Source organism: Planococcus citri, chromosome 1 (genome assembly GCF_950023065.1).
Source record: "Planococcus citri chromosome 1, ihPlaCitr1.1, whole genome shotgun sequence".
Lineage (NCBI taxonomy): Eukaryota > Metazoa > Arthropoda > Insecta > Hemiptera > Pseudococcidae > Planococcus > Planococcus citri.
The window spans coordinates 54,479,973-54,503,948 of NC_088677.1; the positions used below are offsets into that span (position 1 = coordinate 54,479,973).

A 23,976-nucleotide genomic window follows, 5' to 3' on the forward strand; every position below is an offset into this window, starting at 1 on the left:
TTTTTGCAATGTATTCATTGTCGAAGAACCTATGAGTATGAACACATTTTGTCGTCTGGAAAGTTCATTGTTCCTAGAAAAGCGAAGAAACAAGAAGATGCTTACGAGTATTCGATGTACGGGTAGGCAGTAAAAGTTTAGAAACTGTTATTACTTATCTATTATTATGAAATATTTATGCTGTCACATTAAGAAAAAAAATACCGATCTAATTATCCCACTCAAGATAGAAAGATTCCTGAGAGCGACTATGATATCAATATTTATGTTCCAGTTTCATATTTTGACTTTATATGTATTTGATATAAAATGTGCACCTCTGCTACTGCATAAAAATTCCTTTCGGTGAAATATGATCCGGAATCTGGAAAAAAATGTTAAAGTTCGATAATTCTATTTCTTTGATCCTACACTCGCTCTTAGGAACCCCTGATTGTATCGCATTACTGCAAATATGTTACATTTTTTTATATTAAATTTATTCGAGTAAGTACTTTGAAACCAAGCACAATGTTTTTTCCAAACGTATATTTGCTATAAATCAAAACTACGAAAAGTAAACATATTTGCCATAATGGAATTAATTTTCCACGCTCCTCCGTCGGTTTACACTGTGAAGTTTGTTTTTTAGAAAAGAGACGCGATTTTCACCACGTCTGTCGGTTTTGCTTTATAGAATTTCTTTGATGCGTGCAATCACGAACGTCCTTGCGAACACGTTCGTCTTATTCAACGAGAAAATGATGAGAATGTAAAATGTAAAAAAACATCCTCCGTGAAGTATTCAAAGGTCGGTGTCCTTGGAAAAAATTCGCTTCCAAAGAGCAAAGGTACGTATCTATAGCTATCTTAAGTACCTACCAGGTTTAATTAAATTAGCAAGATTCGAAACGCAACCGTGTTAGATTACAATAATCCATAAGGTACTCTTGGTTTTAGTTCCGGAGTTGATTTGTATTCTGAAATTACGTCAGGCTTGGTGACTTAATCGAGTTTATGGGGTTTAGCTTGTCCGAGTCGGAACCTTGACATTAATTGTAAGTACCCATATTTTTTTAATGATCAGATATCAGTCGCGAATCAGAAAAGAATTACCTACGTTGAAGTCATTGATGTTCGCAGAATCAAATATATGTACCTAGTACCTACTTACGAGAAGTTCTAAACATTACTAACGAATATGTGGTAAATCATTTTTAGAATCTCCATCTCACGTTTGTTTACGTGTTTTATGAGATATTCGCGTATTAACTATACTAATAACTGTCTGGTAAATTTAAAATTGAAAAGTTGATAGGAAAAATACGTAGGTACCTAGGTAGGTACTCAACGATGCTAATGGATAATAGTGAATTCATCGTTGTTTTTTCAACTATCTAGTGAATTTTTATGTAATTTTTTGTTTCAGATGATGCATTGTGGAAGTGCATTCAAAATATTTGTACTTCTGCATTTGATCAAATATTCCCATCTACCTAATCACCTCATCATTTCGTCGAGTTATCAACGAATTTTTGTCCATCATTAAGTAGTGAAAATAACAATGATGAGCATCTAACGACAGTACAGGATTTTTATGCAATACGTTTGTTGAAAGAAAAAAGTGAGTATAAAGTATCATCAAAGCGAACCATTATTACATTAACGTTTATCTTACTTAATTTTTTGGTAAATTTCAAAATTCTCGTGTAATATCTAGCTTACAAGTTGTATCAAAGGTGGAAATGGAAATGTACCAGAACAAAGCAAACGTTGTAGGTAATTTAGTTATCCTAATTCACGTTGACCAGCTTTTTCGGTGATTACGTTAGACTGACGAATGTGATGGTACTGGAAGTTAATTATAATTAACATGGCTGTTAAAACTACGTTGGAATTTATGAGGTAAATAGAATTTGGTAACAAGTTGCTCGTCTGATTACTGTTATGTACTCATTGGTTCCAGGGAAGAAAGCTAAAATTTCTCGCTAAAAATTATGTTGCCTCGTTCGTCATCGATTTGCGAATTTCTTCGAAGAACTGCATTTTTTATACGTTGACAAATCTATAATTTTAGGTCAAGAGGAAGAGGAAGATAGAGAAAAGCTCGACGATTTAAAAACTCGACTTGACATCTGTTTTTGATTGAATCGCGTGACGAATAAAGCGAAAATGGACGATTAATTAACTTTTTCAAAATTGACGTGTTTTTCGAACATTTTTCCCGCATATTTTAATTAATAAAACGAATTATCGAATTTATTTTTGAATAGAATTCGCCATGTACGATGGTTATCCGAAATGACGTTTTTTAATTTATCTTAAAGTATGCTCGTCGAATATCCCCCTTGATGTTTTAATGAATTTTACACGATGCTTTTGTCCTACTCGTTCGATTAAGTATGCCTACGAAGGCGTTTTTTCACAACGTATGAAAATCATCAGCACGTCGAAGTTCCTTGAAAATGGATTTCAATGGTGATACGATCATATGTGGTGTATACGAACGTATTATTGAAATATTAAATAATTTATTAACCTTGAATATCGATTTTAAAAAGATTTTAATTGTTAGTTATTTGAGGATACGAGTGTGTTTGAAAAAACAGTAATTCTTTTCAATATGGTACACCGAAGGTTGAATTTTTTGACCAAATATTGATCGTATTCCTGATAGAAACGTGCTATTCGTTATTTAATTGAGATCTCATGATATTTGAAACTTTCGCTAGATTATTTGAATTTGAAATTTTTGTTGACTTTGTAAAAATGTACAATTCGCTTTTATTGTTTTCCAAAGTTTTGGGAAAAAGTGCGCAGAGGAAATCCGAAATCGATGGAAAATTTTCATCTAAAAAACCGCATTATTTTCAAAGGTGAATATTATATAGGTAGGTACCTACGTACAAGATCTAACCTATAACGGCACCTTTATCATTTTAAACGTATATTGAAAATCCATCCCATTCCCAACGACACTATTGTAGGAATGTAAATCTCGATTGTCTTATCTCCTCAGGTATACGGTTTTACTACCTACTCTTTTAAAAGGTTACTCTTTTTTTTTCAGCGTTTATTATATATTCTCGCGAAACGCCTCGCAGCATTCATAAAACAGCAGGCTACAACTACATCGTCCGAGAATGTTATACCTAAAGGTAAAAGCCAAGGTGCGGATACATTTCTACTTATCTGCTTGATATATCCTTTGAGAAATGCTCATCGGCGCCACTTCTGACGCGTTCGATTAATTCTTCAGCCTTGAAGATGGTACCATCCAGAGTATAGTCACCGCCTTATCGACGGACAAGCGAACATGCATTTGTAAGTACCATTGTACGGTATTTTTATGCAACTAGTTTGAAATTAACGTAGGTCATGGTGTTGGGATTTTATTTTTATTACCAATCAATCCGCTTATTTGTATTAGTCGATCAGTAGCTCGAGGTAGTTGATCTTCTTCGTTCCTCGTAAATCTTCAAGTTTCACGAATTTTGTATACGTGTTAGAGGCTTATTATTGTGATTGACGTTTACCAATTATTTTACCGATCATATCGATACGTACTTTTTTTTGTAATTGTGGGAGGTGAGTGAAGAATAATGCTTCATGAGGGATAATCTCCTGCTAAGGTGGTGCCTCGTACAATTTATGTACATACTAGAACATGGTTACGTCCACAAGTATGCAGTATCTACTTCAGGTCCAAACTACCTCAATAGTTAATTTAAAGTAAAAATCAGTTTACAAAATTTTTTGATAGTTCTTAATGAAGTAGGTAGGTACCATGAAAAAAGATTAAAGCGGAGTTTTTTATTTTTGTATTTCAAAATTTTTTTTTTTAAATACATCAAACCGACAAAATATTGTTGCTGAATAGTGAAAATAAATTCTAAAAATTTGCTTTCTGTTTAGAAAAAAATAAAAATAAAAATAAATTCAGCATTGATTTTGTTTTACATGTTCATTAATTTTGTTATAACTATTCAAAGTTTTACACTTTTCGTTGCATTGAAATATTTTTTATTTGTCTGTTGAGGGGGGGGGATGTCATGAAAATTCTAAATGAGTTTACCTGCTCTTACTTACAGAACACAGACATTCAGAGTAGAACAAAATCATGAATCATGATGAGAATCACGTACCTAATTCAGTTTGGGCACCTATAAGTTTGATTTTTTAATATTCCGCGATTGAAATTGTCGGTTTCTTAGTTACCTGTTAAATATTTTGAAAATAGATCTGAGATCAGAGGGGTTTCACCTGGAGCAGTCGTAACAAGGTAGAGACCCAGGCGTCACGTATAGAACGTGCCAATCCCATTCATCATCTCTCATTGAATCGCGAAGGATCGACTATACCCTGGCTACATTCGAGCTTATATAGTTTTTGCTACACAGCTTATCTAAGAGAAGTAATATTGTATGTCAAGTGCTATATACCTACGTAGATTCCAAATATTTCACTTTTATCTTCTTTTTTTTCGTTATTCAAAAAATGTTGTAAGTTACATATTACGTACTTCGATTTTTAGCACCCTGTGGTTAGAATTATCGAAAGATCATGAAGGGATGGGGAGGGTGGTAAAACGTGCTTATGAGAGTTCTATGGTAATTAATATCCTGATTCATGATCTTTGACCCTTAGAAATTCTAGCTATAGTAGATTAATGGATGAGCTGAGTTTTCATTCGTAAAATACCTACCTACCTACCTACCTACCTACCTACCTACCTATCTATCTACCTACCTACATTCCTACTTACATAAATTCATTTTTATTTAGGGAATTGATCGTAATCCGAATAAGATTGACAAAGGGCAATGACCTCTGATAAATGTGTGTTTTGTTTTTATGTATTTAAAAAATTTTAAGTAAATTTTGAAGAGAGAGCGGTACAATGAGATGGATTTTCGAGTTAAACCGCCTCTTAATGATCAAATGATTCAGTTTTCCTCATGATTGCATTTTCTTATTCAGTAGGAAAAAATTGTGCGGATTCTTTTATTCTCATTTTTACTGATAAATGAGTCTCAAGATCTCTGTCAAATTCTGTAGGGACTTAATTATACCAGGAGATGGTTAAATTTAGTGATTTTTATTTTAAATCAATTTTTTGGGGAATAGTTCCTGAAGAGCTTTGAAAATTTGCATGTTCTTTTGTTTACATACGAGTTTTTAAAAAAATCATTGCAAAACATTTACGTCTTGAAATTTTTTCATTTAAAGACGTTTTTGAGCAATTCTGATTCTGATTTTGAAATGGGTGATCAAAAAATCAAAATTGAGGCCTCCTCAGAGCTTTTTAAAGAGGGACTTAGGATCAGATTTACACTTAGGCTTATTGAATCCTGCATTTCATTTTCAAAATCTTGCAAGTTTGCACTTTTGGTTTTTTCTCAACACACACTTGAATGATTTCTATTTTAAAGATGAAAAAATGTCGACACTCTCGTCTTATTTTTTAATTTTTTTTTTCGAGGAGGGGATGAGAAATTCCAAAAACAACGTATACCGTGTAACACATCGTTTGTAGTGTTTTTTGAGGTGCTGAATTCGAATTTAGTTTAGTACTCATCTTTCAGAATCTGTATCATTTATCATTTTTGTAAACGATTTTTAGTGTCTTTTGAGACTTTTTATAGGGGTACCTACCTAATAGGAGATGTTCAGTTCAAACTTTGTAATTATTTTAGAGGTTCATTGTTTGTTCTAGATATGACTTTGAGTAAATTAGGACGTCACCTGAAATCATTACTGACGCTCAATATTTTTTTTATTTGCTTATTATTATCTATTATTTTTTCTAATTTAAAAGTTGGTAATTTTTCATTTATTTATGGAACCTTGCGAAAAATTATGGCCAAATAATCTCAACAAAATGTGGAGAAAATTTCAAGTTTTCTGGTCAAGGTCTAACCTGAGTGCCCCTGCCCCTCCTCTCCTCTGTGGAGAATTACTCCGTGGGAAAAAATAATTTTCTTAACCAATTTTTTAAAATTTCTCTTGCTTTTTAAAAGTTGGAGAACAGGACAAATGGCTTCGTTTGCTGCTCCTCTTTTTCGTGATTTTGGATCCTCTAATTTCGAAAAATAAAGGGCTCAAATCTTGCATGAATTGATTTAGGTTCATTTATTATTGGACTTTCAGTGTTTTTCAATATTTTACGACCCTCGAGTCGATTTTTTTCCTTTGAAAAGTGGAACACTGAACATTATTGCTTTTTATATTGAAATTTCATGAGACCAGATATTTTTAAACACTGAACACAGTGAGTTGCTATGTAAATACAGTATGTGTATAATATACATACATTGCAATAAATAATCACAAAATACTTCGAATTTTTCCGCAAATTACTTCATCGAACGTAAATCAAATCCGGGATTCAGGTAATTATGAATACGGCTGCAGTTTAATGATTAACCAACCTGGTAAAAGGTGATTGTTGTTGGAAAAGCAGGGTGAAGGGGAGACCGAAATATACAAGTGATGCGCGTGTTTGCGAATACGAATACGAAAATATAAAACTGTGTCACGATAATGACTTAATCCATTGAATCATTAAGTTTATTTATTATGGTGACGTCATAATTCGTATACCTATATCAATGGTAAAAAGATTCGAATTCTTCCTCGTGATTTCTAAACGACTCGGCGGCTGCTGCGATGGTCGGTGGATCACCTTGATGATTTATTTCTTCCGAGTGGGCAAGTGTATGTATTCGGTTATGATTTTTTTTTTTCGATGACGTCTGGACGCATCTGCAACAGGTGTCTTTCGCACGTCTACTCTCGCTAAAGGGTCAAGGATGGTTGAAAACGTGTGAAGGTATATGGACTATTACTATTGAAAATATAATTTCGTGCGTTTTAATTATTGGTCAAGTTATCTCGGAAACGGATACCAAATTAATAATGCGCAAAATTGGCAATCTTTTCCGTGTGATGAATTTATGGATTCCGATTTCATCGGGATATTAAAATTTAGGAATGTATTGTAATTAGCTATCTACGAGTAAATATGCACTTTGAACGCTGAAAAAAAATGAAATTTTATTATTTTTTTTGAATTATCGATGAATTGGTATCTTCAGTAGCAAAATAAATTGGAGAGAATGCTTCAATTTTGAATAAAAAGCTTTAATTTTTTTCTATTAATCCTCGCGATTAAATTTTAGAAAACTCTTTCAATTTTTCATGAAAATTATTCGCTTATTAAAATAAAATATCCTGAATCGTCTAATGTACCATACAATTCTGCCAGTTTTATAATTATTAAATAAATTCCAAGCGTTAGCTTGAAATGATATTATAATAATCCCAAAGTTAAACGTTATGGGTGAAGAAAGTTTTCATTTAAAATGAAACATCATCGCCGCGTACTCTTTGTCAGTGTAATTAATTCCTCGGTAAGCCGCATTATTTACTTTAAACTTCTCGATGTTACTTTGTATTCGTTAAATACGATGCATGAAATCTTTCATCTTCTATTGTTGAGAAATTGCCTTGCCACAGTGTTTCACCAATACCACTAACATCAAAAGCTAAATTTACAGATGTTGAAAAAGGCGGTTTCTTGTGTAAAGCTCGACGTTTATTAGTAAGATATGAGCGGTTTTAGACTAGAGTCGTAATACATACATTTGATTAAATTATTCCGCAATGTACGTAATTTATATGCACAAGCACCTTTTTAGGTCCTAAAAATTTGTAAAGTTCAAAGGGAATGTGTTTCCTCTGTGAGCTGTTTACTCAAAATACTTATCCAAATAATATGTAAGAATATGTAGGTGTAATAATTAACAATGATAGGTAATTTTGATGATGCCCTGTGTTCTGATAATTTTTGGTTCACTCTTCACTCAAGATATTATTACGTAGGTAAATAAAATATTCAAGCTAAACTCTGAATTTCAACATTTTTTTAAATTTAAAATTTTGGTGCTAATCGTGGATCTTAGGGGTCTCGTATCAAAAAATTGAGTTGAAATTTGATATCAGCGTTATCGAAAACATACAAAATGACATGTCACATGATTTTTATTTATTTTTTTCAAAATTAAATCCAAATTGGGTAGAATAGAGCCGCCAATTTTAATACAGGACGCTAGACAGTAGACATAATAATACCATTGAAATCAGCATCATAGAAAAACGCAAATTATTTCGTTTGATTATGGTCATGGTTGATTCAATTAGTAATTTTCCAGGCAAGATCAAGGCTTTCTGATTTTTATCGAGCTAATACGACTATAATTTATTAATAAGCGCGATCATTATATGATTTACGGCTTATTAATCGTGTTTTGTATGTATAGGAACGATACGATAGTGTGACTAACTTCGTCTTTAAAATAACTTCTTTTTTTTTAGGCTTGTTTTCATTATCTAAATCAAGGACCGTAGGTTTTCCAACTTGCGTTTTTCATCGCTCGCATTTTCATCTACATGTACCTGGTACCCCTACCGACCTATCATATTGCAAAACACGTGACCATACAAAAGCAAATTCAAAACGAGAACTTCATAAATTTTAATACACCGACCAACCCGACAAAGATCGGCTCTTGAAAAAAAAAAAGCCAAATCTAATCAATTATTTAACACCACACACACGTATTTGCCATTCTGTGTGAAAAAAAACGAGTCAGAATTTCGTACAATTTCCCTCCTAGATTCTTCTTTTACCATTACCTACCAACCGACGAATTTTTACTCTTTTAGTCTTTTTAGTACGCCAGATTGACGTAGGTACTCGTGGAAAAAGCACTCGCGTTTCGTAAAAATGGCAATTTATTCTGACTTACTGAGTACTCGTATACCTTCGGTACATTTGCCATGTTAAAAGTATAATGTCGGATTATACGAAGCGACGTTTCGTTTGAGTATTTGTACCGCATAAACGGATAAAATTTCTTGTAGGTATTATTCGCGCGAACAACTCGACAACAAAGTTCTAGGTAATCATTTCACGTGCCGAACAAAACGCATCCTCGCGTTTAATGGCACACATTTTGAATGCAAAATGCACATGTGCTAGAGTTTGAAATGTTTATTTTTACTTACATACGTGGATTTAGGCGTGTGTGAGTACAGCGAATTCAGAGTCGAGCGAGAATTTCACCATGACTAACAAAAGAGTGCTTTTTGAAGTCTTTTTTGAAAAAAAAGAATTGGGCCACATGACGTTTCCACATTTTGCGTTGAAATGAAAAACCAAATGGATAAGTGTGAAGTGAGGTTGGGTATCTTGATTCTGGTGGGGAAAAAAAATAAAAGTTCTAGATAAAAACGTCCAAATCATTAGATGAAGGATGAGGGGGATTAGAAAAATGGATTCGTATTCAACTGACAGGAACAAATTTTGATACATGGATAAGGTACTAACTTACTGAATTCATTTGGACCCTTTTCATGATATTTCTCAGCTGTGAGCTTCGAAACAGTTTAAATCAATTCTCCTGGTCATATGACTTGCATTCAAAACAATTTGAACATTCAATAAAAAAATTGGTTTGAAAAGATGTTACATAAATTGTTAGAATTGATACCATATTTATGTTGTTATTACTGATAAAGAGCTTTTTTGAGATGGCCTTCTACGATTTGAACGAAACCGAGCTAAGTATATTGAAAGAACACGTCCCAAAACCCTTGTCACCAAAATTTTAGGTCAAAAGGTGCATTTTTGGATTTTTTGGAAAATTTGAAAAATTTGAAAAAAGTGTTTCAAACGCGATTTTTGAACTTTTTTATGAAATATAATTTTTTTGAACAACTAATGTGAATAATTCCTACAGTTCAAGTCCTAAACATCGACAACTACTGGTTTTTGGACCATTCTGGAGCCTCCAGCGATTTTTCAATTTTCTCCTGAAATTTGAAATCACTCTGAAGGGGCCAAAAATGAACTTAAGAACCTATACCACGTTTCCTGAAATTCACCAAGTGGTCAAAAATAAACTTTTGGTACTGGAACTTCTGGAATTTTGCGGTATTAACCATGCCTAAAATGGTTGAGAGAAAACCGAAAATAGTGATGTTTATATTCTTCTTAAAATGATGATAACTTTACGTGGAAAAAATCATTGGTGGACAATTTTTTCTCTACTTCTTCAATTTTTGAAAAAATTAGTATTCTTTTTTGTTGTAAAAAAAATGTGAACAAAAGAAAAAATTATCATTGAGATGAAATGTTTCAAAAATAAGCATAGGTACCATTTATTTATGTTGTTCGCTTATCGAAAAGTTCCTCTTAGAAACATTACGTCGATCTTACCTACCAATTTTGCAATTTTGCATAATCAGCTCTTTCGGATTAATGAATATTTTTATCGTAATGATTTGTAACACGACTCTTAAACTTTCTACCGTCGTTCTATGCAGTTGAGAATAACAGCATATTTAATCAGGTGGAAGGGTCCAATAACAACTCAAGCTGGCGAATAATTTCCCCATTAATATTGCCTATAAATCATTTTATTTTTAGATGTAGGTAAGTATTGTTTTAAAAACTTGCAAAATCACAGGACTATTTTTGAAATATCACATGTTCAAACCGACATCAATGCTACCTCACGTGCTGAACAATAAACACTATTTCATAAATTTCATTTACGTAGGTAATTTTAACAATTCACCTAAACCTATCTATGCATGTACTTCGTACAGTTGACCTTGCATTTGAAAAATGCCATAAAAATTGGCATTTCTGCTCACGATGACTCTACAAGGATAACTTTTTACGATAGAAGTAGGTACGAAGTATGAAAAATGATGACTCGTCATTAATTCAGTTATTGCTGCTCGAATATGAATTTTGATTTTGAAAATTAATCTATAGAAAATTCAAAATTAATTAACGTAATAATTCCACGTACAAAAATGAAATAATCTATGTACTCGATAAAACACTAGTACAAGGATGACTTCCAATTTGAAATTAATGAACTTTTAAAGTAGAAAGAAATTGAATCTACTTGGAGCTTGGCAATTGTTGCAGTTGAGGTAACCACTTACCGAAAATGGAAGAAATACTTGTTGGTTTTGGTTTTATTTTTGGATTTTCTATCGTTTTGGTTTTGGCTAAGAATAATTCCCTTATTTTTTTTAAATGTGTGTTTCAATTCCCGCCCTCCATAATTCAGCAGAATTAAAATCTAATTTTTAAATTACTGCCTATCACTTTTGAAAGTTTCACAGTCACAGTGTTACCAAATCAAACAATCAGTCATCATACTCGTAAATAAACCGAAAAAGTGGAATTTTATTCTCCTCCTTTTTTGGTTTATTAGAGGGAGAAGTTTTAATAACGGGCTAATCAGTAAGTAATGGAGTTGAGTGAGTCGTGAAGTGAAGAGTTTGAGAAGTATAGGTACGTATTAAACAGGGCCCAACAAATCAAAAACCAATCAGTTAAAGTTGAAATGAAAAAAAAAAAAAAAAACAAAAAGAATATTTTTTGGGCATCTTCAAGTCAAATGGGATGTTTGCATGCAAGTGGAAAATTACATTACAGATGCTTCCAATTTTTTTGATTTTCACTGTAGCTTTTTTGGCTTTCAAAATTGATTTTGAAATTTTAAAAATGCCTCCTACATATGAAATACTTATTACAGTTATTACATACTGAGCTGCGTCTCTGGATATTATATGCGTCGACAAACATTTTATTTATTCTTTATAAATCCTTTTTTCATCTACAGGAATTCGCAATTTAGTCAGAAATTAAAATTTAAAAAAAAAATTAAAAAATATAATTTTGCTCATTTTTTTAAAAACATTATTTTTCAAGCTAGATTTTACTATGAGGAAATTCATTTCGAGGAATTTTTATTCCTTGTTAGGTATAGCTATAGCTATATTACTGAAAATAGGTCAAAAATAACTAAATATCGATATTGATACGTATATTCTAAACGTTGAAGAAAGGTACACGATTATTTAATACCTACGAGTAATTCGAAATTAATTAACTCGCAAGATGCGTGATTGGAATTTGCGAATGAAAGTAGTAAATTCAAATTCCGCACATTCTATGCATATAATTTACTCGCCGAGTTACATGTTATGCATTATTTCCGTAGGTAAATTACCAATATTGCATATAAGTGAGTTCATTATCAACTGACGAACGGGACTTTGATTTAGACAGTCGGAATAAACGCGATAAAGACAATGTAGTTCAAGTAGGCTAATAAATGTATGCTGGCACAACGTGTGTAAAATGCTCGATAGCCGCGTACGCGTTCGCCAAATTTAATTTTTCGCATGTGAATTTTTCGACAATAATTTCGACCTTCGTGACGTTCGCAGATTGTAACATTTCTTTTTCTCAAGTTTCAGAAACAACCGTTTCGTTTTACATTCTCGATTCGTCGATTGAATATTTTATCGCGCGATCAAAAGTGATAAGGACATCTTGACGTGAAATGGAACTACATTACGATGATGAGCTGATATACTTACCACACCATCAGTCTAAATTTAAGGTGCTGAAATACATTTTTCGATTTTTGAAATTTCAAACCGCGAACGAGTCGATTGGTGATGATTTCGAATAAATTTAGAGCCTCTAGCGGATTTTGATTTTTTTTCAATTAAAAAAAAAATTATCACCCGAAGAAACGAATTTGATCCGGCACTAAAAAATTTTGAAAATATGTGCCTTATTCAATCGAATGGATCACAATGATGGTAAATCCGAGTTTACGTGTTCTGAATTCTATTTTCACTCTATCTGCAGCGTTTTTTTTTTTTTTTTTTTTTTTAATTCAACTGGAGAATCCGAAAATCTACTGAAGGCTTTAAAATAGTTCGAACCATCGCCAATCCATTTCGGGAAGTCGAAAATATGGTACAAACCAAATTTTAGCTTTCTACTCGTAGGTCCATTTGGTGAAATCCCCCCCCCCCCGCATTTTTGGCCCAAATTTGACTTTTCCAAAATTCGCCAAAAATGTAAAAATGAATTTCAGCTCCTAAAATTTTGACCGATGATGTATTTTAAGGTTCTCAATCGATTCCCTACTATCCTGCTGGAAAAATGTTCGTGTTAGTTCACGGTTGGGATACGTACTGTACTACTCTTGTAAGAAATTAAAAAACACAACCTCGAATCGTTCTACCAGCTCAGCTCAGACATGAGATTCGATCATAAGAACTGGAAAAGCTCAAAAATGCTTTGAATATACATGCAGATTTAGTACTTTCGTTCACAAATAACCAACACTGAAAAAAAAAAGATTGAATTTCAAAGCTTCCATTGAATTGAAAATCGTGCTGTATGGCGTCGCGTATCAAACGTAAGAAAATAAATTTATCATGTACAATTTCTGAGACCTTTTTTTGCGATCCTTTAACCCGTGGGAAAAATATATTACAAGCATATGTTAACGATGTTTTTACGCCGCCGGTAAATATATCTACGAACGTCTGTTAGATACTATTCCACTATTTTCAAATGAACGCGGTTTTTCTAGCGGAAAAAAGAAGAGAAATGATTTCCAAACGCGAAGATGAATACTATATGATTGAAAGTTTATAAATTTTTCATCCGAGCACACGTTCGCGCGTATGGCTCATTGAACCCAAAAACCTACCTACCTACCCATGTTAATTAAAGATTAAACGAACGTTTTAAAATGTAGTACCTTTACCCATTTACTTGGTTCATTTAACCAGAAACGTGTAATAAAATGAATAAATATGTTACGTAGGTGCCTAGTATATACAAAATAAGTTGGCGTTATTTTTTGGCCAAATATTGACAAAACTGTAAACGAAAAAATAAATTCGCCAAAAATATATACACGCTAAATCACGAAAGAACTAGGTCGGTAGTAGTGGTACCTTACCCATCTCTAACCTTTATACCTATTAGTTGTATATGCGATGCGAATAAATTAACCGTATTTACATTTGTAATTGTCACAACAAAACATACCTAACGTAACAGGGATGAAATTGAAAACGTCATTCACTGTTGCCGAATAGGTAGAAAATAACACCCACTGTAATAAATCGACGGTAACGTTATCGATGCATCGAATAAATATTATTGCATATTTCTACTTTAATAAATTCATTTCTATAGAACAATTGCATTACGTACGTACGTGATTAAAACGTGTCAATAAATATTCGTTCCTGTGGTAGGAAAAGTCACGAAATAGCGAACTTTCAGTACTGTCAGGTTTCATGGTCTAATCGCATCATATCGTTGTTGTAGATGTACAGATACGAGTACCTGATTGCAAATTCAGATCTATCGATACTCAATTATTCATCGAGGAAATCACCCACGATGTCTTGTGAAAAAGTTATGAATAATTTAATATCGATAAACAAATTACAATCAACTTTACTTCATTTCGTATTTAAATTTCTTTCACTCTCTTTTGACGCGCGTTTCGGTAGAATTTGCATTTTTCTACTTTTACTTTTTTTTTTGATGAAATTTTTCGTGGGTGCGAAACCGCGGTGTTCGAATCGACATATTATTTTTCTGAAGGTAATTTACTTACTCGTGATGAAAAGAGAGTTGTTTTGGCTGATGTTAGCGAGCTGGTGGTTGCTTTTTCATTGAATTTTTCAAAATTTATTTCGATTGAAAGATTTTCCAAGTGTAGACTGTAGATGGACAAAATATTAGTTGAAAATTTTAAAAATGGGGGATGACTTCTATTAACAGGGTAGTTTTACAAGTGCAAATTTCTAGTTGACTCCATACTCTTCTGTATTGAAAATGAAAAATGAAAAATTGGAAAAAAATTATTATAAATGTGAAAAGTTTGAATCAGTGACCTGGCGACCATCGTAGAACGAAAAAATTTGAACAGTTACTTTTCAAATACTCTACTGCAGGGATTTTAAAATTCTAACAAGCACCCATGAGGTATGTACTTGGTGGTTGTCAGGGACCCCTGATGGCTGTGACAGGGCTTTCATTGGTTGTTTTATTAATTCCTTTGTGGGCTTTGTGCAAGTGTATTGCAAAAGAGTCTACTATAAATGAAAAAATAGACAAATTCAAAAATCACTTTAGATCAAAATTTTGTCACTTTGATAATTCCGTGAGTAGACCAGTAGAGCACCTCAACCTTTGATTCAATGAGCGACATTGATTTTGATCGTACTTTAAATAAATGCTTTATTCCGTAAATCTACGATGAGCTTTATACCTGATTTTTTAGTACAATCAAATAATTTCTAACGAAAAAGGTATTCTTGCGAGCACAAATTTCAGGTGATAGAATTTATTTTTTGAATTTTGAAAAATCTTTGGACCAAAAATCTGAAAAATCCACAATTTTATCTAATTGATCTTGAAAACTGGAATTTGGTATGTACCCTATTTTCGACCCTCCAACTCGATTTGAATCGGTTTTGAGCCGTTTTGAGCAGTTACGGAGCGCCTAACAGATATATGAATGTTAAAATTTCCACAAAAGTTTACCAAACTGATTTGAAAGCTAAGATTCATTTGATACCTACCCTATTTTCAACATTTCGAACCGTTTGGAGGAAGTTTCAAACTGTTCTGGAATCTCCAGTAACATTGTGAGAGTTTCAGTTTTCCAAGAAAAACGCCTTAACATTAGGACAAATGAACTTTAGCACGCATAAACGCGAGTGGTGCTTGCTAATAAGTCTTTTGTCCAAGTACATTCATTTTTTTCAAATTCTGTTGCTGCTGACTCGCAGCTGTATATTTTTCCAATAGGTAATTGCAGAATGCAGAGCACACAATTTTCTACTTGCAGAGATACAACTGATACAAGTAATTAGTATGGTGAAATTTACAAATAAGTAATCAGAAATTATTGCTGTTCAAAAAATACACTGTATTTGTCTGTCTGGAAATTACCTCGATTGATAATTACAGAACTTCTTGAATAGGTCAAAAATAAGCAAGAACTGAATTATTAGCTGCCCAAATTCATTTCTCGAAAAATCCAAAAATCCCCCCAAAGAATTGGAAATCGCACTAGAGGCTCCAAAATGGACGAAAATAGTGAAATTCTGATCCGGGGAGGGGGGGGGGGGGGTTGATTCTAGAGAAGATGCGGTCATTACCTCGAATTTTAGAAATTTCTCTGTGAACAGCGAATGTTTGATTTTATGAATTTTTCGCCCTTGCTGGTAAAAAAAAAACATATTGTGGTAAGTATCATACTGAAGATCTCCCCAATTGTGAATAAACTCTTTGAACTGATCGAGAATGAACTACAACTTGATTTTCAACTGCTCAAATAAATTGCACCTTTTGAAAAAATTCAAAAATTGTGGAAAAATCTAGAATATTCCAATGTAGAAAAATATTATTAGTTTTGAAAAAATACTAGAGCCTCCAGTATAATTATACTGGAGGCTTCAGAATCACTGGAAGTGGTGAAACTTGAATCCAGGGACTGGTTTTATAGGAAGAAGAGGATTATTCACGCGAGTTTCAAAAATTTCTTTGCAAATGAAGAATATTTGATTTTTTGAATTTTTGGCCTATGCTGGCCAAGAAAACACTCGAAGGGTCTATCTGGAAATCATCGATCAATAATTGTGATACATCTGTTAAGTATAGTTTGAGAATAAGCTAGAACTCGATTAGAAAACTTGAAAATTGCACCGGAGGCTTCACAGATAAAAAGGATAGAATTCGGTAGAACTAATTTTCATTATTTTTATTGAAAAAGGAGGTAGATACTTCAATTAATAAAAAAAAGTAAAATCACCAAATTTTGATGGTCAAAAATTCGTAAAAAAAAAGATGAATTGATTCGAACTCCTGAAATTTTAACTATGGGTGTTTCAGATCATGCTCTTTCAGAAAATTGTTTTTTTTTCATATTGGAGGCTGACACCTCCATGTGTAATTGTGTACTTCCCTAGTAAGTTTCGTTCTTGAAAGTAGGTATGTTTGTCATTGGAAGTTACAAAGAAGTATTCGGCTGCAATTTTTAAAAACTGATTTTTCCTGCCATCCTACCTTAGCTGCCTTCTGCAGTTTTATGCGATTACAAACAAGTAGCGATAAAATTTTGAAAATATAAAATTCTCATAATTTTTTCATTGTTTGGGTATTGGCGTTCATAGGTACTCCTGTCTTCGTTGGTTAAGCATAAACCATTTCACATGAGACATTATTATAATTTTAGCTGTTTTTCGTAATACTTAATGGTTGAATATGGTTAAATGAACCCTCTGGAAATGTAAATGTATATTCTACGTATATATCTCCCTTCCAGTGTACCCCGTTCGGCGTCCACTACTCGCTTTTATAAAATACACTTACTCTTACTACGTTTCCTTTGTTTACGCCATAAAATTTGACTAAAAAGTTGAATTATGTGGATTTAATTTATTGCACTATTATACTAATGGTGTTTTTTTTTTGTTGAAAAAAAAAAGCAACAACAATTTAGGTATTATAAGGGTAGAAAATATACGTCCATGCAGAAATGCAACTATCTAGGTTCCGGAGGTACTCGTACTCCTAGATTTAAAATGAAGTTTATGGTCGCAGGGATAAATTATTTCGTCATATGTGGGAAATATGTTTGACATTTTCGACTGTTTAATTCTTTCGTTTAATGTTTAAATACACCTATTATACCTACCTACCTATAGCTATGCAATGCGTATGCATTTGGCTTAAGTATTTATAAGGTTGTGACGTTGATTTATACCCGAAAGAACCTACATAAACGATTCATATGAAAATACAAGCGGAAATTAGGTTGGCATATTGGATGTGGATTATTATTTTTATCCTTTATAGGTACTCGTAGAGTATACCTTCAGCATGGAAAAATAAAATGTTATCCGCTTATATTGTAGGTAGGCCTATTCGTGATACTAAATCAAGTAGATTTGGTTACTGATTCGTGTATAAAAAATAAGGGATAATTTTGTATTTTTAAACGGATAAGTCGAAGAAGAGGGGGAAGAATTTATTACGCCGGAATGATTATGAAACTGTTCTTCTACACGTATTTTACGTGGAGATTCAATTGAACAATAGGTTATACAGAAGTGAAAATCGTACTTTATAGGGTGGTGAAAGCGAGATTCGAGGGAGCGATTATGATGATGATGAAAAATATTGTACAGATTTTAGGTAGGTACCTACACATATATTTGTAACAAAAGTGCGTAAAAGTTTGAAACTTTTGATCGTTTTATGATTCGAATAGTTCTCACCTGCGATGACGTATGCGAAAGAATATAGATTAATATTTCCAACGTATAAATGAATTTGCAAAAACTCTTCAAACTTTCGCGTACATACCCACGTTTCAGATAGGTACCTACAAGTGCGACATAAAGTAACTAAGCTCGGTGTCGAAGCAAAGAAAACTTCTAACCGTTATTCATTCTATTATGAAAACTACACGACAAACTCACAACAATATCCGCAATAAGATGAATAGTTTTTCTTTCTTTTTGCTACATATACCTATACTTGAGTTTAAAATGAGTTGAATAATTAAAACTTATTTGAGTTAAACTTGCGGCAGATTTTTACAACAGGTTTATTTGTAATTTTCCATATTTTGAATACCTACCTATAGAATTTATTAAAGCAAGGAAATAAAATGTATTTGAGGATGCATGGTTAATTTTGTAAAATTTATGTGGCTATGATCTTTTGCCTTTTTTTTCAAATTTGGGTGGGTAGGGTACATACTTTTTGTTGGTTTTTCGAATCTCTTACCCCGTTTTAAAAAAAATTAACCTAGTTTTTTTTTCAAAAATATTATTCAAAAAAAGCTCAAATGCAATCAGACAGGAAGGAGAGGTAGAGTTTTGCGTTTGAAATTTTGAAAAAAAAATCCAAGACAATTGAAAACTTCTAAATAAAAGTTCTAGATCTATTTTAAGGCTAATGGTGAATATTTTTGGAATAATTCTTATAGTGCTTTGGCCAAGCTGTGACTATCGCGTGACCAGTGGCTATTCGGTCAAAGCTCTATGTACGCTCGGAAATTGGCTCATTAATTTTCGATCCACTTATTAAAGAAATGCATCGTATGACGGATTACGTTGAACTTGAAAATATAATAAAGTATATGAAGACGAGCCATCAAATTTTCATTCAACTGCCTCGATGCTATAGTTTCGAATGAAAAACACACAACGACGTGTTGCATAAACAATGCGATAATTATTAATAGTCACGGTATACCTAAGCGAAAAAAGGTTCAATAAACCTAGATGAGTGTATTACACTGACTCTTGCTCTCGATGGTCATAGACAGAGTTGGTATAGTAGGCAAATGAACATAATCAGCCAGCTATGAAAATCAACGCAAGAGGTCCACGTTTTCGTCAGCATTGGTCAGATGATAATCGAGCTCTCGTTAAGTATAGGTACGTCTTATATAGCGCCGGGTAATTACCCTTTTCACGAGTACCTCTGAGTCATTTAAGTATTGAAGAGGAAATGCCGTGCAGAAGATTTGTACTTCTACTTGGCAGCATATTACACGTCCATCTTCATACTATTGTATTGTTTACTCGTTTTGCTCGTTGTTTCGGATTAGCCAATGAAATGCGTTCGAGTTTTCCCGGTGCGATGACCTAGACACTGTTTTAATTTTTAATAATATAGTTTTTATTTCATTTTTTTTGTAAACAACGATAGGTAGGGATTAATTGGCGCTACTACGTCGTACGAGTGTGTTATGCGATGATTATGCACTAGAATGAGGAATACCTACGAAGCGTTCGGCGAAAATTTATGCTGATTTTTCTACCTGGAGTTGAAAATTGTGCGAAGTTCTAGGAATAAGTATCGATATTCGTACCTAAACGTTCTTATTATATTGAACGGAATTTGGTGATCGAAATGTGACGCAGTATTTTCCTAGAAATTTGAAGAAAACTTATCATTTGTTTATTTACTTGACCCTCTATAACGCTCAGGCTGAAAACCGGGTTTGGATGATCATGTCTGATCGAGCATTGAGTCAACTTCACCAAAAAAAATATCCATGATTTTGATTTAAAACTTTCTTTGGAGAGAAGACTTTATACCTACACCCATTTTTTAAGACGATTTCTTGACAAATTTTTGTATAATTTTTGAAGATTTTTTTTATTCAAAGGAACTTATTTTTCACTCGGATCCTGAATTTGTGTGGTGTTCGCGGGAGGGAGGGAGGTGTTTTTCAAGAGCTGGAAGATCCATAAATCCTGCCAGAGGCTTTTAGGTAGGTTCTGTTAATGTTTTGTATTTCGAAAGTCTTGACATCGTGTAGTAATGTTTCAGTCATTTGTAGTAATTTTAGGAGTTTCATGCATTTATAGATCTCTTGAAGTGTTGCAATTTTGTGTTTTTGTTGCATCGCAGCCATTTGCTGTCTTTTTTTCAGAATTAATAATTTGTATTTTAGTCATCTCATATAACGTATCAGGCATCAGTTCAACCAGCTCTTGCTGGGGGTTTTTCGATTTTTGCCCAATTTTTTTAAAAACTGAATCAAGCCATTTTACCTATTAATTAATAAACTAGCTGCAGCATTTTATTCTTTCAATTTATGTTTAGGTAGTAGGTACTTCATTGCTAAGTACGTATATACATAAGCCTATGTACGAGGTAACAGATATTTTTATTGTAATCATCAGATTACCTATATCTTGATCCCGAGGATTAAAAATTTTCTATTTCTATTCCTCTTTAGCCTAGACAAAACAAAACCTTCGACATAGAGTTCGAGCAGTGACGTTAAAACCAAACCAACGACATTGTGTATGACGTGCTAAATTATTATAATGGACTTTAAAATTATCTAACTTCTTGATGAAATGTTATTCACTCACCAAATCATTCATTTTATTCGAAATTACCGCAAAATACTTATACCTAAGCTGTTATTTCATGTTAAATTACCATCTCTAGGTACTATCTTGATTACCCTACCTATATTACACTGGAATCTACTTGAAGTTGAACAATCTTATCATCAGTCGGTTGTGTCATGTTATTATCATCCCTTTTTAATTGTCTTTCGAATGCCTTCTATTCCTATTCTCTCTACTCCATTCTTACATATGTACATACATATCTTATATTAAGTTGGCATTAGCATGGCAGACTTTGACTTTGTTATTGTTAACACTCTCATCAGCCGTCGTCGTCGGTCGTCACGTTCTATCTTTTTCTGACCTAGGTACCTACTTAACGTTCTAATTGCTTAAAAATCTATTCACTTTTTAGGTTATTTCGATGAAATTCACTTCTAAAATAGTGTTTTATGTCTACGAGTGCGTCTACCTAAATGTGGATATTTTAGCCGGGTTAATTAGTAAAAATTTCCGAGAATTGAACAAGGTTGAATCTCATCCCTACTTATAGATGCAGTTATCACTACCGATGCTTTTGACAAGGTTTGTAAGACACATACGAGACCTTGAATTCGAAACGATCAACGATGAATAGTTGATAGATACTTATTCGTGCAGTATTTGTTATTCAAATGAAACCCGAAGAAATCAAGACGAATTTCTAACAAAGATGGAAATTTCATCCATAATATAATCAATGTTTAGTATGCCTTTCGTATATACATATTTTTAATTCGTCATCTTGAAAAACAACCGTATACGCTCTATAAAAGAAAATAACACCAAATCATTCGGAACCCAGTGACCTTCATAGACTCTACAAAGTAATTGAAAACTAAACATAATAATTCGACAGAGCACGAATATGAAATGAAAAAAAAAATCCCCGATATAATCAACCCTTTTAAATTTTAACTACAGCAAGCAACGGAGCACTACACTTCGACGAACGATGATGTATTCCAGAACACACCGAATGGTCAAACGTTCCTCTTCCTTTTGCCTTGTTCCTCTACCACCCTCTCTTGCCATTGAGACCGACTCCGACTGTGTTCTAGCAGTAACATGCTGCGATATGAATCAGTTTTAACCGGCATTTGTTCGTGGGAAGGTTGGTCGTCTTGTGTTCGTTTTACGTCGTAAATTCTTACGTGCGAGTTTGATTCGTATAAGTAAAGTAATACTGTTTCGTTCGGTTTTGTTAATTCGAATATTTTCGCGTGTTTTTATTAAAATAATTTCTGTTTTATTTCGTTAATATTTTTTATGTTTATGAATTAAAACATTACTGGTTTTTAGAATTGTTTTGTTGTGTGTGGTGCGTAATCTGTGTTTTACCAGTTTGTGGATTCATGTGAGTATTCTGATCTGAAGCTTTGTTTTGGTTTGTGTTTCGGTTTTCGGTCTGAATGAGGAAATGATTTGTGTTGTGGTTGTAATTTTTCTCACTCTGCCAGATAATTATCGGTGTAATTCTGATCAACTTTAGAGTACCTAACTTTACAAGTACACAGTGTTGATGATCGAAGTGAAGTTCCCTCGAACAAATGTCAATTGCCAACTCTCCATCGTACGAGATGAAAAAATCTATCTTAACAAAAAACACTGATCATTTCTTCATCACTTTTATGTAACAAAAATCTACGCAAATACTCCGCCATCGTTCAGTTCAATTCGCATTGTTTGAACAAAAATATTAAACTGTATAGGAAGTAACCAAACTAGACTAACGAGGACTAGGTAACACTCTACCTATACGTAAACGTATATCTAACGTTTGTGCAACCAGAAGAAGCATTCATGTTGTCCGAATCAAACCATGATAAGTTAACGGTTCTGAAACACATGTGCATTATTATTTGTGAACAGCTACACTAAACAATTGTGGATGTTGGTTCGCGTTGTTGACCTATATTAAAATTTAAAAGAAAGTGAAAAATCCAGATGTTGATATAGTTTGATGTAGCAACATAGTAAGTTGTTGACAAAATGTCATGAGAGTGTTTAGAAAAGGTTGGTAAACATTTAAGTCCTGAAAAGGTGGATTTGTCTTCTGTTTTTTAGAAACAATGTAATGAAAATAAGTTGGAGATTTTAGAAAACTGTTCCTTCGTTGGACAAACAAACCCTGTGTAGAAAATTGTCATTTGCCAGAGGCATAAGATAGGTACCTAAGTGGTACTTAGGTAGGAAAATAGTGCTTACTTTGAGTGCATCTGTACGTTTATTTTTGGATCGTGGTTTTGTTTCGTTCTTCGTTGTAATTGCTTTTGATCAGTATGTGATTGTAAAATTTATATTGTAGCGAGAGTTTATGATCTGTTATTTTTGGAATACATACTTTATTTCTTTCACTTGGAATGTAAAATTTAATCATCACCAAAAGCATTAAGTATCTCACCGTGAAAAATATCAATAGATGTTGAAATCGTTCGTTGAAATGTGCTACCTATGATGTAATAATATTATACGAGATTTTTCTTAATTTTTATTTCAAGCACGTGGATTAACTATTCATCTCAGCGTGTAGTTTTCACGAAGTCGAACCGATGAAATTATTCACTTGGAAAGAATAACGTTTTATTGGTTTTAATTTATCGATATGTATTTGTCATTCTGTTCAACTCTAGGGAGATAGAAATGACAACGGATACTTCATTACTTACCTACTCTGCATCTAGAGTTTTTTCTTGTTTGAGATTTTTCAACGTTATGGTCAAAATAACTCGTATAATGCGTTGTTTTGATGTTACTTGTCATTCGATTTTCTGGATTTATGTTGGTTAAATTTTTATAACGAGTCGAATTATTTGAAAAAAATATCGATCTAGAATTACGAGATCGAAGTTGTATCAGATAATGGAGCCTATAATCATCATTTATGAACTTGAAATGTAACCGGACTGATTTCATTTTTGAGAAATAAAGTCATACCTAACATTGAGTATAAGATCATCGCAGGGTTCAAGCTTTGGTTGAATGCCAGTATAAAGAATGAGTGACTAATTTCACAAAAGAAAGGGGAAAAAAGTAACACGTTGAAAGCTTCTCTGCTGAGTATTAAATAAAAATAGAAATTTAGAAAAAAATCAGTGTCTTTTAACTGATTACAATAATTCTCGATACTTCAACCGGTTCATCCTGCGCCTG

The 23,976-nt window shown here is 33.0% G+C and overlaps 1 protein-coding gene and 1 long non-coding RNA gene across 3 annotated transcripts in view; both read left to right on the top strand.

Annotated features, from left to right (window-relative positions):
* Positions 1-11: 11 nt before the first annotated feature.
* LOC135832813 (uncharacterized) lies at positions 12-1,979 on the top strand. The gene is made up of 5 exons (XR_010556378.1): positions 12-122; positions 677-830; positions 940-1,037; positions 1,409-1,603; positions 1,700-1,979. It is a non-coding gene; the product is annotated as an uncharacterized LOC135832813 (long non-coding RNA).
* A 19,917-nt stretch (positions 1,980-21,896) lies between these two features.
* LOC135832816 (beta-1,4-glucuronyltransferase 1) overlaps positions 21,897-23,976 on the top strand; it is a 155,730-nt gene continuing 153,650 nt past the window's right edge. For both annotated transcript variants that reach the window (XM_065346305.1, XM_065346307.1), the window contains exon 1: positions 21,897-22,180. The gene's annotated coding sequence lies outside the window, so the exon portion shown is untranslated. The remainder of the gene's footprint in view (positions 22,181-23,976) is intronic.